Consider the following 13996-nt stretch of genomic DNA (forward strand, 5'->3'; position numbering starts at 1 on the left):
GGTGGCTATATTGGTGATACTCTGTAGTGAACAACAGCGTGGATTGCTTGGTTAAAATTCTACTGAATATGATATTCTGCCTATTTATGCTCTCTAAAACATGCTAAAAACATGGTAGCTGCTAAATCATGGAAAATGACTTAAATGATTCATTGGATTTACAAAAAAAATGTAAAGGTAAGTGGTTGCAAACAATTTATTTGGGCTGAATTTAAACAAACAGATTAAGAGGAACGTTACTGAATTTCATTTTCTTTTTCTAAATCAGCCCAAATAAATTGTTCAACATTTTTTTTCCCAGTGGAAAGGGTGCCGCATTTTATAAAACTGAATTTACTAGGGGGTAAAAGATGATAGGTTTGAGCAGTGTTTATTAGCTAGTTAGCCTAATATTTCACCTTGCATGACTGGAAATCATTAGAACCAACAAGAATGGTGTCAAGATTCCTTCAATGCAAATCCTGGTTCTTTTTCTTCACATTTAGTTTTTTTAGTTGTTTTCAATTCAAATGAGTTTTATTTGCATGAATTGTCAAGTATAGCCAAAACATTGTATAAAATTCCACAAAAAAAAAAAAAAGTTTTGATAAAATTAATAAAACCGTAAAGTGACATAACAAATATTCATAGAGGAAATAAAAAAACCACACAACTAGAATATTAATAAATACACAAATAAGAGAAGAACATACTAATATGGATTAAAAAATAATCAAAGAAAAACTTAATAAACTATAAGAAAATAAAATGGAATGCACAACTCTACATTAATTCAGATAAACATTCATTCATTCAGTTTATTCTCTTTCTTTTCTGTTTGTTATAAATTTTGGCTATCTGTATACTTGTTGTTTTTTCTGTTCTGACTGATTAATACAGCCCACACATGACTATAGCAATTTTTATACTTAATATAATAATATGTAGCTCACAATAATAATGTAAGTTACATTTACATTGTTTATGACACGAAAAACAAACACTTTCAGAAACATTCATTTTCGGTCTGGACACAAAACCACATCCTGGAGGTCAATTGAAAGATTATGATTATGTTCGGTGTTGTGTAAGTTACTTAAAAAAAAAATTAAATATCAATTACATCATTAAATTAATAGTTAAATTACTTTCTGAAGACTTAGGGCTCTATCATACACCTGGCGCAATAAGGCGCAAGACGTGTTTCCACGATGTGTTGCTAGTTTCAGACCAACGCAACCCTGATTTTCCCATGTTCCGCCACGTTGTTTAAATAGTATTTGCGCCACTTTGTAGACTCATGGGTGTTTCGGTCTAGAAAAGAGATGTGTTAAGGTGCATTGTTGGCATGTTGCTATTTTGAGGAACTTAAATAGACTGCGCAATAGAACAACTGAAAGCAGGTCTAAAGTCCAGCACAGACCGCGTCAATTGTGGCCTCGCTTAAACATTGTTTAAAACATGCAGGATGTAGAGCAATACAGAAATATCTTTACAAATGAAAAAGAATTAAAGGATTCAAATGTTACAAAAAATATTATTTTCTATAAATATAAAAACCACTGCCTTAATGCCTTCACCTCGGGGGCTTTTTTTTCAGTTTATTCTTGACAACTTGCTTTTGTATAATGTTATTGTTAGTAGTAGTATTATTTATTATATGCATATTTATATTTGTTTCATTAAAAACTAGCTTAAATTTGTCCAGCTGTCAGGTTTTGGACCATATGGGGCATAGGATGGGTTTTTTGATATAACTCAGTTTTTTGACCACACTTCATTATTATTGTTCATTTATTCGTTTTCTGGAAATTAGAAATGTATTTAGAAATAGTTTTGAAACAAATATTTGCACTTAACAAGCGAAATTATGTAGGCTAATGCATGTCTTCAGTGAAGAGTGTACAACACCGTTTCCTTATCCACGAAAGAGAGAAAGAGAAAGTAAAGGCTGAATAGAGGAGCCTCATTATGCTTTTGCTGCAGATGCTGTTAAACTGTTTTCTTAACTGTTTTGAAGCATTAAGTTTTTCCACTTAAAAAGTCGCCATGTAAATAGCAAATGTGCCATGGCATGATGAACTGACTCTTAAAGGGAATGGGAGATAAGACTCTGATTGGTTTATTTTTAAAACACACCCATAACTCATTAAGAGAATAAGCTCAACCCTGTTAGACCATGCGGTGCAGAGCGGATTTTCCTGTCCTTTAAAATAGCAAAAATGGATTCAGACATACCCTTGATGCTTTTGCGCTCTGCGCTTCAAGCTTTCCACATAGACCGTTAAAATAGTGCCCATAGTCTGAAAAGTAACTTAATTACCCGTCAAGTAATCTCAAAACAGCTTAAAATCCTTAAATCTCAAAGCGTATTGATGACAAGTAGTGAAAACGCTCGAATCAAGACCTTTATGATCATTATAACATTATAGACCCTGATAGTTTAATGTCATCTTGAATTTTTTTTCCCCCAAAACCGACAGCTTATTGTCTTATTACGCAGCTATTTACCACATAAGGAAATAAATGGACATTATTATGTATGTGAGTAGAGACATAATATGTTCTATAACTGTGTGTAATGTTGCCAGGGGCAACAGTCTAATATACTGTCACAATAAAGTGTACAATAGCAGTTAACCACCTAATGCAGTAGCCGACCAATCAGAATCAAGCATTTCAGGGAGTCTTTTGTTGTCATGTGGCTTGAACAGATTTTAGGGGGTAGTTTAGGTGAAAGACCGTGAATGGACTCTTGGAACAGCTATGGGTCAGAAATATAAAACACTACAGCATGTACATAAGCACTCATGGCGCAGATGTTGGTGTGTTAAGCCCTGGACTGGCTTTATCAGACAGGATTAATCATGTCTGCAGAGTTCATAGGTGTGTTTGGGTCTGTTTGTCTCTCTCTTTTTCTCTAGCTCATCCTATGTGTGTGTGTGTGCCATAGAGACCCAGGTGCAATATAGCTGATGAAGGGATAGAGATGGATGAATGGACTCTGCCAAGAAGACAAAACCAAATATTCCTCCTGGCGTAAGTTTAAAATGACTCCGCACACATATAGAAACTGACAGACATTCCTGCCGGTCCAACAAAGAGTCTGTAATGGAAACCAAATGCTACGAAAGCTTCTACCCAATGGTTATGGTTACTTCAAACAGATTGTAAAACAGCATAGCATGTAAATACCAACTTGTCTCATTAAGAAAATCTATATTTTCTAAATTCCTCTCCTCGTAGCTAAACATGGATTTTAATTAGGGAGACAGATGCCTTGTTTTTCTTGTGTGTGTCTAGCTTGTAAACCCAGTTCTTCCAGTCCATATATACAGTATATATAACCATCTGACCACATGAACAATATGCTGTATATAGTTTAGTGTATAAATGGGGGGGGAAAAGGATTGTAGTGGAGTGATTAAAGGACTGGGTCACCCAAAAAAATTATGTCACTTACACGCCCTCACTGGACTTACAAACCTATATTCTGCTTTTATTTCATTGGAGAATTTTAAAGAACATGGCTTTTTCAATGTTTTGAAGCAGTAATTTTCCCTGGCTGTTGTGGTATAACAACACTTGTTGGATTTATTCTGATCAGATGAAGTCTGAGCATTGAATCATACGCAACTAAGGTTATTTAATAAACACTGCTCTTTCTTTAATAACATTACTTCGTCTCCTGCTTCTGTTCCTCTCTGGTTTTCTCAGTCGACTCCTATATTGATAGGACACTGTTAATTCAGTTGAATACTGGTTAACAGGTTTGGGTGTTGGAAACTCTGCTTGCTTGTTGTCCAGATACCTAGAGAAGCTGACATTTTTTTGACAATATCTGGCGTCCGGGCTGGATCGTATTTATGGCGTGGAGATGGTGATCTAACATTCCCAAACAGTTACTTATGTCATATTGTGGATTTATAATCATGTGGCAATATATATCGCAGAAACGCAAAATATCGCAATGGCAGTTGACAGCCCTAGTATATGCTTTCATATCCAAGAGAACTTAGGTTTTGAGTTATCCGATGAACACTGGGAGCATATTCTTGAGCTCGCACACATCTCTTCTAAATGTGCAAGCCACGGGCTTATACAATGTAAGATTCTACAAAGGTTTACTACACTGACTTACTAAAATATACCTCTCAGTCAGTGATGCATGTAATAGGTGCAAGCAATCACCAGCCGATCTCATCCACATTTAAAACTTTAAAAGATGCATTCGACATCAAATCCAGATCTGGACACAAATCCACTTCTGGCCATTTTTGGGTTGGCAGTAGATTCTAACCTTTCAGTAATTGTCCGAAAGGCTTAGCTTTTACTACTTTACTAGCAGACATCTCATTCTTTTAAAGTGGAAACATGTCTTTTGATGTGTGGACAAAAGGAGTGTTACTTGCATTAAATTGGAAAAAGAAATAGACTCACTTACAGGTTCTTTAAAGACCTTTGACACGTTGTGGCACCCCATTTTAGATTATCTACTGGCTAACTCTGTTGATTCTTAACCTGAGCAATAATATATGAATACATATTTATTATTTATTCATTTTTATTTGCTTATTTATGTATTATTATTATTTATTTATTTAATCTTTATTTCTTAATTTTTTTTCTTATGTTTATTTACTTTTTTTAATGGGAAATTAAGGGAAGGAGGGGAGGGAAGTGTTTATTTGGGGTAGTGTTAACAACAACATTTAAGGATAATTATAAAATGAGTGTTGTAATTGATATTCAATGTAGAAAACCTAATAAAAGAAATTTGAAATAGAAATGTATTTCAAATTTGTCCTAAGACAGGAATCTGTGTTGTTTGAAGCATTTTCGGACAATTCTGATGAAAGGTTTTGATCCACTTCAAATGTTGACTACTGTATAGGCCAGGGGTGTCCAAACTCGGTCCTGGAGGGCCGGTGTCCTGCAGATTTTAGCTCCAACTTGCCTCAACACACCTGCACGGATGTTTCTTGAAAGCCTAGTAAGTGCTTGATTAGCTAGCCCAGGTGTGTCTGATTAGGGTTGGAACTAAACTTTGCAGGACACCGGCCCTCCAGGACCGAGCTTGGACATGCCTGGTATAGGCTGTAACACCTTTCAAGTTTTACAAAGCCAAAATAATAAATAAATCAAAATCAGGTCTTTTTTTTTTTCTTAAATCTGTTCTGGAGTCGTGACATTCCTCATTTTGCACATTTAAGGAATAAATAACAACATGCAATAACACAATCCATTTTGAGCTGACTATGAAAGCCAGGAGAAGAACAAAACTCAAGCTGAGTCGTTCATTTTTCTTCGGTTATATCAGTCGATCCATCTCTCCTTCAGTTTTTCAGTCTGTCCTGTTCTCTTTGTCTCTCTCCCCTCCTCCTCCTCCTCCTCCTCCTTTTGTCCACCTCTCCCAGGCTCCTATGAAAAACAGCCCGTCAATCTTGTTTTCTTTTATTCTGCCCATTCTGTAGCTAATAGGCTCCTATTTTCTCTGCTAAGAAGCTGTGTATTAATGATCTGAGGTAGACTGGGCTGTTTTTTTCCTACAATGGCGAACAAGCTCCCAAAAAAAAGACAAAACTGTGTGTGTGTGTGGACTGTATTTGTGCGTGTGCAAAAGAGAGACTGAATGGATGTGTTGACTCTCTACAGATAGCCAGTAAAAGACAAGGAAATTGGCCCAAATGGGGTATGGGTAATTTCACATCTGCTGTGTTCAATCAACCTCTATCTGGCTTTTGTGCAGGCCAGCTCTTCACAAACAGGCAAGTGTGTGTTAGCATGCACGTTTTTGACTGTGTGTATGTGTGTCTTTGAGAGAAAAGGGGAGATTGCTAAGCACCACACAGTGTGTAATACTGTAAAACAAAGCTCTTAGTGATTTTGTTTATGTTTGGACAACACGGTCTATCCAAGGAACGTTCACACTATCTAGGTCGAAGACGTAAGCTAGATTTTGAACATTAAATGTCTTTCGCGATTTGAAAATGTGTGAGAAGAATTGATTTTGTGCACTGGGGGTGGATTGTTTTGTGAAAGGAAGGCCAAAATGAAACCTAGGATAAGATAACTGGACATGCAAGATGGATTTTTGTGAATTGAAAAAAGATTGGTTGCTTTAAATCATAAAATTTTAACGAATACTTTACAGAAGAAACTGGTGATTCTGTTCAATAAGAATGCAATAAATAAATCAGAGCTGGGCGATGACAAAATCTCATAATTCAATGTAAACCAGCTCGTGTACTCATAATGATATACATCACAATATTGTAACTTTTTGTAAAATCAATTTATTAATTCATTTTCTTTTAGCTTAGTCCCTGATTTAGGGGTCGCCACAGCTTAATGAACCGTCAACTACTCTGGCATATGTTTTATGCAGCAGATGCCCTTCCAGCCACAACCAAGTACTAGGAAACACCCAGTCACTATATTTTTATATATAAATAAAAAATGTTGAGCCAATATAAATGTTGAGCCATTTTTCTTGCAGAATAGTTGCCAGGTCATTAGGTGATGCTGTAGGAGGAAAACGTTCCCCTACTCGCTCCTCCAAAACACCCCAAAATGGCTCAATAATATTTCGATCGGGTGACTGTGCAGGCCATGGGAGATGTTCAACATGACTTTCATGTTTATTAAGCTACTGTCACCACTCTTGCTGTGTGTATTGGTGCATTACCAGCCTGATACACGTCATCGCCGTCAGGATACAATGTTTAAAACCATTAGGTGTATGTGGTCCTCCAGAATTGTTCGATAGTCCTTGGCAGTGACGTGTCCAGATTTGGGCCTAGGGAATGCCATGATATTGCAGCCCAAACCATCACTGATCCACCCCTATGCTTTACTCCGGGCAAGCAACAGTCTGGGTGATACGCTTCTTTGGGGCTTCTCTACACCATAACTCACCCTGTTATAGGAATGACAGTGTAGGTGGACTCCTAAGACAGGAATACATGTTTTTCATTGTCTACAGCCCAAGATTTTTTCTGTTGGCACCATTAAAAATGGACATTTTGCATTGACATGAGTGGCTAAAGGTTTGGCTATAGCAGACCGGTCCTGTATATAAGTGTGTGTTTTGCGTTCATAATGTTGCTTTGATACTTTTCCTCTATCCTACAATGGCTTATATTTGCTTTTACTAACTTTGCATTTATGGATTGAGAGTGCTGTCGTTCATATCACAGGTAGAGATGGGGAATCTGTGATGATGTATTATAATAACTCTTTGTGTCTGCTGCAGTCAGTCTAGTGTGTGTGTGTATGTGTGTGCGCCTGCTGGGACCCGTGTGTGTAAGGTGGGTGTAGGGAAAGTGGGTTTGCTCTGGCGGGAAATGGCTATTTATGTAGCTGCAAATGGAGTGACACACACACACACATGCTTTTTCTCTGTCTCACACACGTAACGCACACTGCCCTGCAGGCATAGGTAACCTTCACTAGCCGATGTAAGCCACAGAAAGGACAGCAAAGTGGTGAGAAATAAGTGACATGGGGAGAGAAGGTGTGCTGAGGTTGTGTAGAGCAATGAGAAGATGGATGAATAGAAAAAAATTAACAATTTTTTTAAACCACTGTCAAGAGAAAATGGAGAGAAGTGTTGGTGGTGTTTGTAAGGCAAGTTGAAATAGTGGCCGCATTTGCATTAGACAAGTAGCCCACTGTTTCTCCTCCACCCCACCTCTGCTGCTCTGCTACTGGCCCTCAGTCTCCACACCTCCACAAAACCCAACATCATCCAACTTATGCTTCCACATTCAAAGCAGCCAAGAAAAACTATATGCTTCTCTATTTAAACGGATGGGGAAAGGGCATGGCTGCAACATTTTGGTTTATCTTATTTGTGGTATTACTGTTTCTCAAACTTGACTTATTTTTCTAAAAGTCCCCCAAACACGTTTCAGCAACAAATTATTTGTATATGTATCGAATAACAAACATTAAACTGTATATTTTGCTTTATTGTTTTATTTATTTAGGTTTAAGTATACTTTTGTTCAAGGCAGCGTTATTTGATTCAGAAAAAATGTTTCATGTTTTAATGCATTTTAATATTGCTGTCAAAATGATTAATTGCAATTAATTCTATAATTTATATATATATATATATATATATATATATATATATATATATATATATATATATATATATATATAAAATTTCACATTTATTTCTATTTATACTGTATGAACTTTTAAAATGTACTCCGTAGACATCATGTAAACAAATTTATAATATAAATTAATTGAAAGTGGAAAGATTTTTTTTTTCAATTTTCTTTCGTTCATATAACTTAATAATATATTAGGATTTTTTTGATAATTGGATAGAAAAGAGAACAATTTCTCCAAAAAAATCTAAGAAAAACATGTTTCGGTATTTTAGATAGACAAATCCAATTCGTAAATTCAAAACACAATTTATAAATACACAAATCCAGTTCGTAAATTCAAAACACGATCCGTAAATACACAAATCCAGTTCGTAAATTCAAAACACGATCCATAACTACACAAATCCAGTTCGTAAATTCAAAACACGATTAATAAATACACAAATCCAGTTCGTAAATTCAAAACACGATCCGTAAATACACATCCATATGTAAATTCAAAACACGATCCGTAAATACACATCCATATGTAAATTCAAAACACGATCCGTAAATACACATCCATATGTAAATTTAAAACACGATTCATAAATGCACAAATCCAATGCGTAATTCAAATTACGATTCATAAATGCACAAATTAAGTTCATAAATTCTAAACATAAAACAAAAATAAACCCCCCCCATTCGTAAATTCAAAACAAAATTTATAAATGCACAAATCCAATTCATAAATTCAAAACACGATTCATAAATACACAAATTTCATTTGATGAAATATTTATGATTTTTCACAATTCACAAGTTGTGTTGTATTTATGAATTGTGCTTTGAATTTACAAATTGATTCAAAATTAAATGTAAATTGTGCTGTGCATGTATAAATTTTATGTTGTAAATATATTATTTTTGAGACTCCCACTTAGTAATTTAAAGGTGAACTGATCACAAAATTTGAGAAATTAATAATATTTGTTTTCATGTGTATATAGATTTATTTTATAAATGTTTTTTTTATGACAGTATCTGAATACATTATCTAAAGTCAAAATGTAATCCACAGTTTCAGTCATTGTAGATTTTGTTTGTTTACATTTGAACGTTTGGTACCTGAAAGATCTTGCTCCACCTCCCTTTTAGCCAAGTTTTAAGCATCCGCTCGTGTCAACAAACCGTTAGCGCCAGTGAACCTCCACTGCTTTTCAATCAGCTGAGCGCTGGAGGATTACCGCTTTTCTAGGGCGTTTAGATTGAAAATGAAAAATGCACTGAGTGAGAGACAGGATTAAGGAATGAAATTAGGTTTGGATGACTAGTTTCTAGGTGCATGTTAGTATTGCGTCTTGTGCAGTGCTGTTATAATTAGAAATGACACTGTATGCTATATGTGTTTGCAAAGTAGTGTTCGCAAACTGACATCAGATCTTGGCAGCTCAATAAGCATTAAATTTGTTTCAGGTGGATCAAAACTGTTTAATGGCGAGTTTGGGTATAATGACAGACCCTCAGACTGGCATACTTCCTAATGGGTTGGCAATCAGGGGGCCCTGGTATTTTTTTTTTTTCCCTGTGGTTTTTTTCCGGCAATGAGGAGCAACTACAGTGATACAGTGCAACTACAGCAACGGAAGTGGTTTTCCCTGGTCCCATTGATCGTATCAAGCCCTAGTTAAGACTTGCCTCATTTCCTAACAATGCTTTGTGTGACCATAAGCAATATATTATATTATAGCATTAGATTATCATGACAGTCACATCCATGCTTTTTATGTGCTTGAGTGGGTATATTGTGAAATTTTGTTGCTGCCTTAAATTTTTAAGATTAAATGAACTTTATAAGTCACATCAATTAAACTGATCAAGCTAAAATTAGCATAACTTCAAAATATAAAGTTGGAACCTGGTTAATTCAAATAAGTTCATGTAACAATAAAACATATGACATCATTTATTATGTACTTTGTAAAAGTGATTAGTTACTTCAGAAATTTGAGTAAACCCATTGCTTTAAAAGCGTTGCATTCAATGTATTGTTACAGTGCAATGCATTCTGGGATTTGGCATGCAGGAACCTGTTTCTCATTGATGTGCATATGCTTTTTTGCAAAAACCTCTAAATCCGCCTATCGGGATAAGACAGTGTAACTTGTTGAAAATCACTAAAGAGGCAACTATAAATTATTTTACCAAACATAAAACACCTAAAATTTAAAATATATAAATCTGTCAGGTAAGTGGCCGTTTATTCCGCTGTGGTAACCCCTGATAAACCAGGGACTAAGCAGAAGGAAAATGAATGGATGAAATCTGACAAGTGCATTTAGCGTGTCACTGCGCACTGTGCATTGAAAACATATGATTAGATTCGCACCTTCTGATTGGTTCTCGTGATATAGCGGCTTTTGCTGTCAAGGCAAGTGGTCTTTAGCAGCTTTGCAAACAAAACTGTTATTTCTGAATGCGCTGACGCTGCGATTTGGATAATTCGAAACAAATCTATTTGTTGATGGTGTACTACATGCCTTAAGCATTCACTCAATGTCATGATCTCATTTTTGGCAGAAGTGGCGTTTAGCGGCTTTTGCAACTGAACTCTTTATATTTATATATATATATATTTATATATATATATATATATATATATATATATATATATATATATATATATATATATATATATATATATATATATATATATATATATATATATATATATATATATATATATATATATATATATATATATATATATTTTTTTTATATATATATATATATATATATATATATATATATATAATATATATATATATATATATATATATATATATATATATATATATATATATAATGCGAGAATTAAGTTTATTTATTAGGATAGTGCCTATTTTCAATATTTTAATTCTGTCACTGAGCAAAGACGGTTGACGTTTCGCCACAAGACCTGAGCTAACTACAGCTAATCAAATCATTATAAAATAGGTAAGTGATATTCTAAGACGATCTCTCTCTTTTGTATGTTGTAATACTGTATTTATACCATAGTAATCTGGTAGTGTTTGCTTTGCTTTGGCTTTTTCGGGGTTAATTATTCTGATCTCCCGACTGCAACAGAGAAATACTGGGTAATCTCTGTAGACTGATGGTATTTCATGCCGTTCTGCCTTATAATCTTAAAAATCACTTGTTTTGTCATCACTGTAGACATTACGCTAGAAAATCATTCAAACAGTAGCTCTAAAGTGACTCTTGTGAAATAGCAATGGTTAATGCTGTTCTGACCGTCAGCTGCAGATGTGGATGAATGGTGGAAGAAAGTAGTTCCTTGTACAAAAGTGTCTCTCCCTTTGATTTTCTTTTTATATGCACAATTATGCCGTCAAACTGTTGAATAAATGCAGTATTACACTCATGGCAGTGTGATATGGCTGTATATCGTCACTGGTGGGACACTAAGACACCAAAACACATCTCCATATCGCACTGCTACGAGTGTGATTTTGCTCATATATACATTAGTAGTCAACATTTGAAATGAATCATCAAAGTTCTCCTAAAACTATTGAGCAACACCCATTCTTTAAATAACATTTTTGATCCACTTCAAATGTTGACACTGATTTGCAATAATCTATAAGCATTACAAATGAAGAAAATCGGAAATGTCGGAAAAAAACGGAAAATATGGAAACGTTTTCTAATGGCGGCTTGTTGATATCTTGTCACTTATGGACAAGCTTGTTTGTCTATTTGATTATTTGAATATTACACACTTCCTATTTTAAGCAGTTATATAGGGATCTATACATTAAGTCTGTTTTATTCTGAGTGTTTTTAAGATGTTTTTCAAATGGCATTACAATAAAACTGTCTGCTTTTTCTGTGGTGATTTGCATTGGTTTACATTGTGCACTACTGAACGTGTCCGAAAACATGGCGGAACGCAACTCTCCATGACATGGATTCCTATTCTCTGTAATAACAAACTATGATTTTGGTCAAGACCTGTGTGGATCTACTTAATTTGTGTGTCTCCTGAAAAATAAGTGCACACCATTAATCAACCAATCAGAATCAAGCATTCAGCACCTCTGTATAACCATGGTTAGAGGAAGAATGCATATATTTTCAGTGATTCATAAGTGAGTGGTTGAGATCTACAAGTTGGACATAAACAGTGTGAACGTTTTTGTGTGCGTGTCAGTTTGAGTTGTGTTGATGTGCTGTGGAGTTGAGATGTGCTTTTGTGTAGGTGGATTAGGTAAAGCCACTTTGCGGCACCTCTCCAGACCTGAAGTCAAGGACTCTTATCATTTGAGTATCTCCGTACAGGCACATCACCCATGGTGACATTCAGCTCTGCTCTGGGTCATTTCAAGAGCCTCTTCATCGTCATATATTTCAGAAACTTCCCTCATAATCACCCTAAAGAGGTCTTATGAATTCACACCATGATTTTAGCCTCTCGCTGACAGGCGCTCGCTGTTTTCACTCGCTGACAGGTTTTGTAAAAGAAATGCCTGAAATCAAAAGCAAATCGGTGGTGCTTAATGTGAGTGACAGTCACACAGTGGGAATGATTAAAGACCCGATCAGAGGAGAATCAGTCTGACAATTCGAATTCTGACTGAAAAGCACATCAGAGATAGCCTTCAGCCAATGAGAGAGCTAGATGCAAGACAGCAGGGAGTACAGAGAGGAGTTATAAACCACAATCTCAGAATGAATGAGCTTTAATAATAAACAAACAAAGCAGAAACATTTGCTTGAGCAGAGACCAGAAGAATAGCAATACCAGTCATTTTTTAACCTTGTGAGAATATGTTTTGGTCCCCATGAGGAGTACAGCTCATAAATCACACAGAATAAAATATTTAAAATTCAATTCACCTTTATTTGTATAGCGCTTTTACAATGTAAATTGTGTCAAAGAAGCTTCGCATAAGAGGTCATAGTAAATTGGAACAGTGTAGTTTAGTTTGTAGTGTTTAAATTCAGTTTAGCTCACTTCAGTGTGGTTTAAAAATCACTACTGAGAGTCCGAACACTGAAGAGCAAATCCAACGATGCGCAGCTCTACAGATCCCCAACCAAGCAAGCCAGTGGCGACAGCGGAGAGGGAAATAAACTTCACTAATTAGTGAAGTGAAGAAAAAAAAAAAACTCAGTTGGGCACGACCATTTTAATTTGTCCGCTGGCCAAACGTCTTGTGCAGAGCTGCAGTCTCGGCGGCGGAGGCTGGAAGCTGGCCTCAGCGAAGACTCGTCTGTCTCTGGAGCGTCACAGGAATCAGTCTCATGTTCTCCACTCTTCCATGACCATCACAGTAGCTGCTCAGGATACGGCCTGGTCCAGGATATGGAAACCTTGGGATCATCTCGTCATTGGTCTTGGATTGAATCAGTGACTCTGCATAGTCTGAGGGCCTCAGGAAGAGTAACCCCAGGTGGAAATGGAGAATAAAGAAAATAATTAGCGTAGCTGCTGTTCATAGTGTATATAAACAAGATGCAGAACCTGTGTGGAAGCCCGCTAAGTGGTGCACTAAGTGTATGCTTTACTGAACAGATATGTCTTTAATCTAGTTTTGAATTGGGAGAGTGTGTCTGAGCCTCGGACGTTATCAGGAAGGCTATTCCAGAGTTTAGGAGCTATAAATGAGAAGGCTCTACCTCCTTTACTCGACTTTGCTATTCTAGGTACTACCAGAAGCCCTGAGTTTTGAGATCTTAAAGAGCGAGTTGGGTTGTAGCGAGACAGAAGGTTGGTTAGATAAACAGGAGCTAGATTAAAATGCAGATTTTTTCCTGTGAGAGTTGGGTTTGGGTAAAGGGAGAGAATATACAGTTTAATTACAGATGTTCTGTAATTAAAACATCCTAAATTAAAACAT

This window comes from Danio aesculapii, chromosome 3, assembly GCF_903798145.1.
Source record: "Danio aesculapii chromosome 3, fDanAes4.1, whole genome shotgun sequence".
In the NCBI taxonomy this organism is placed as follows: domain Eukaryota; kingdom Metazoa; phylum Chordata; class Actinopteri; order Cypriniformes; family Danionidae; genus Danio; species Danio aesculapii.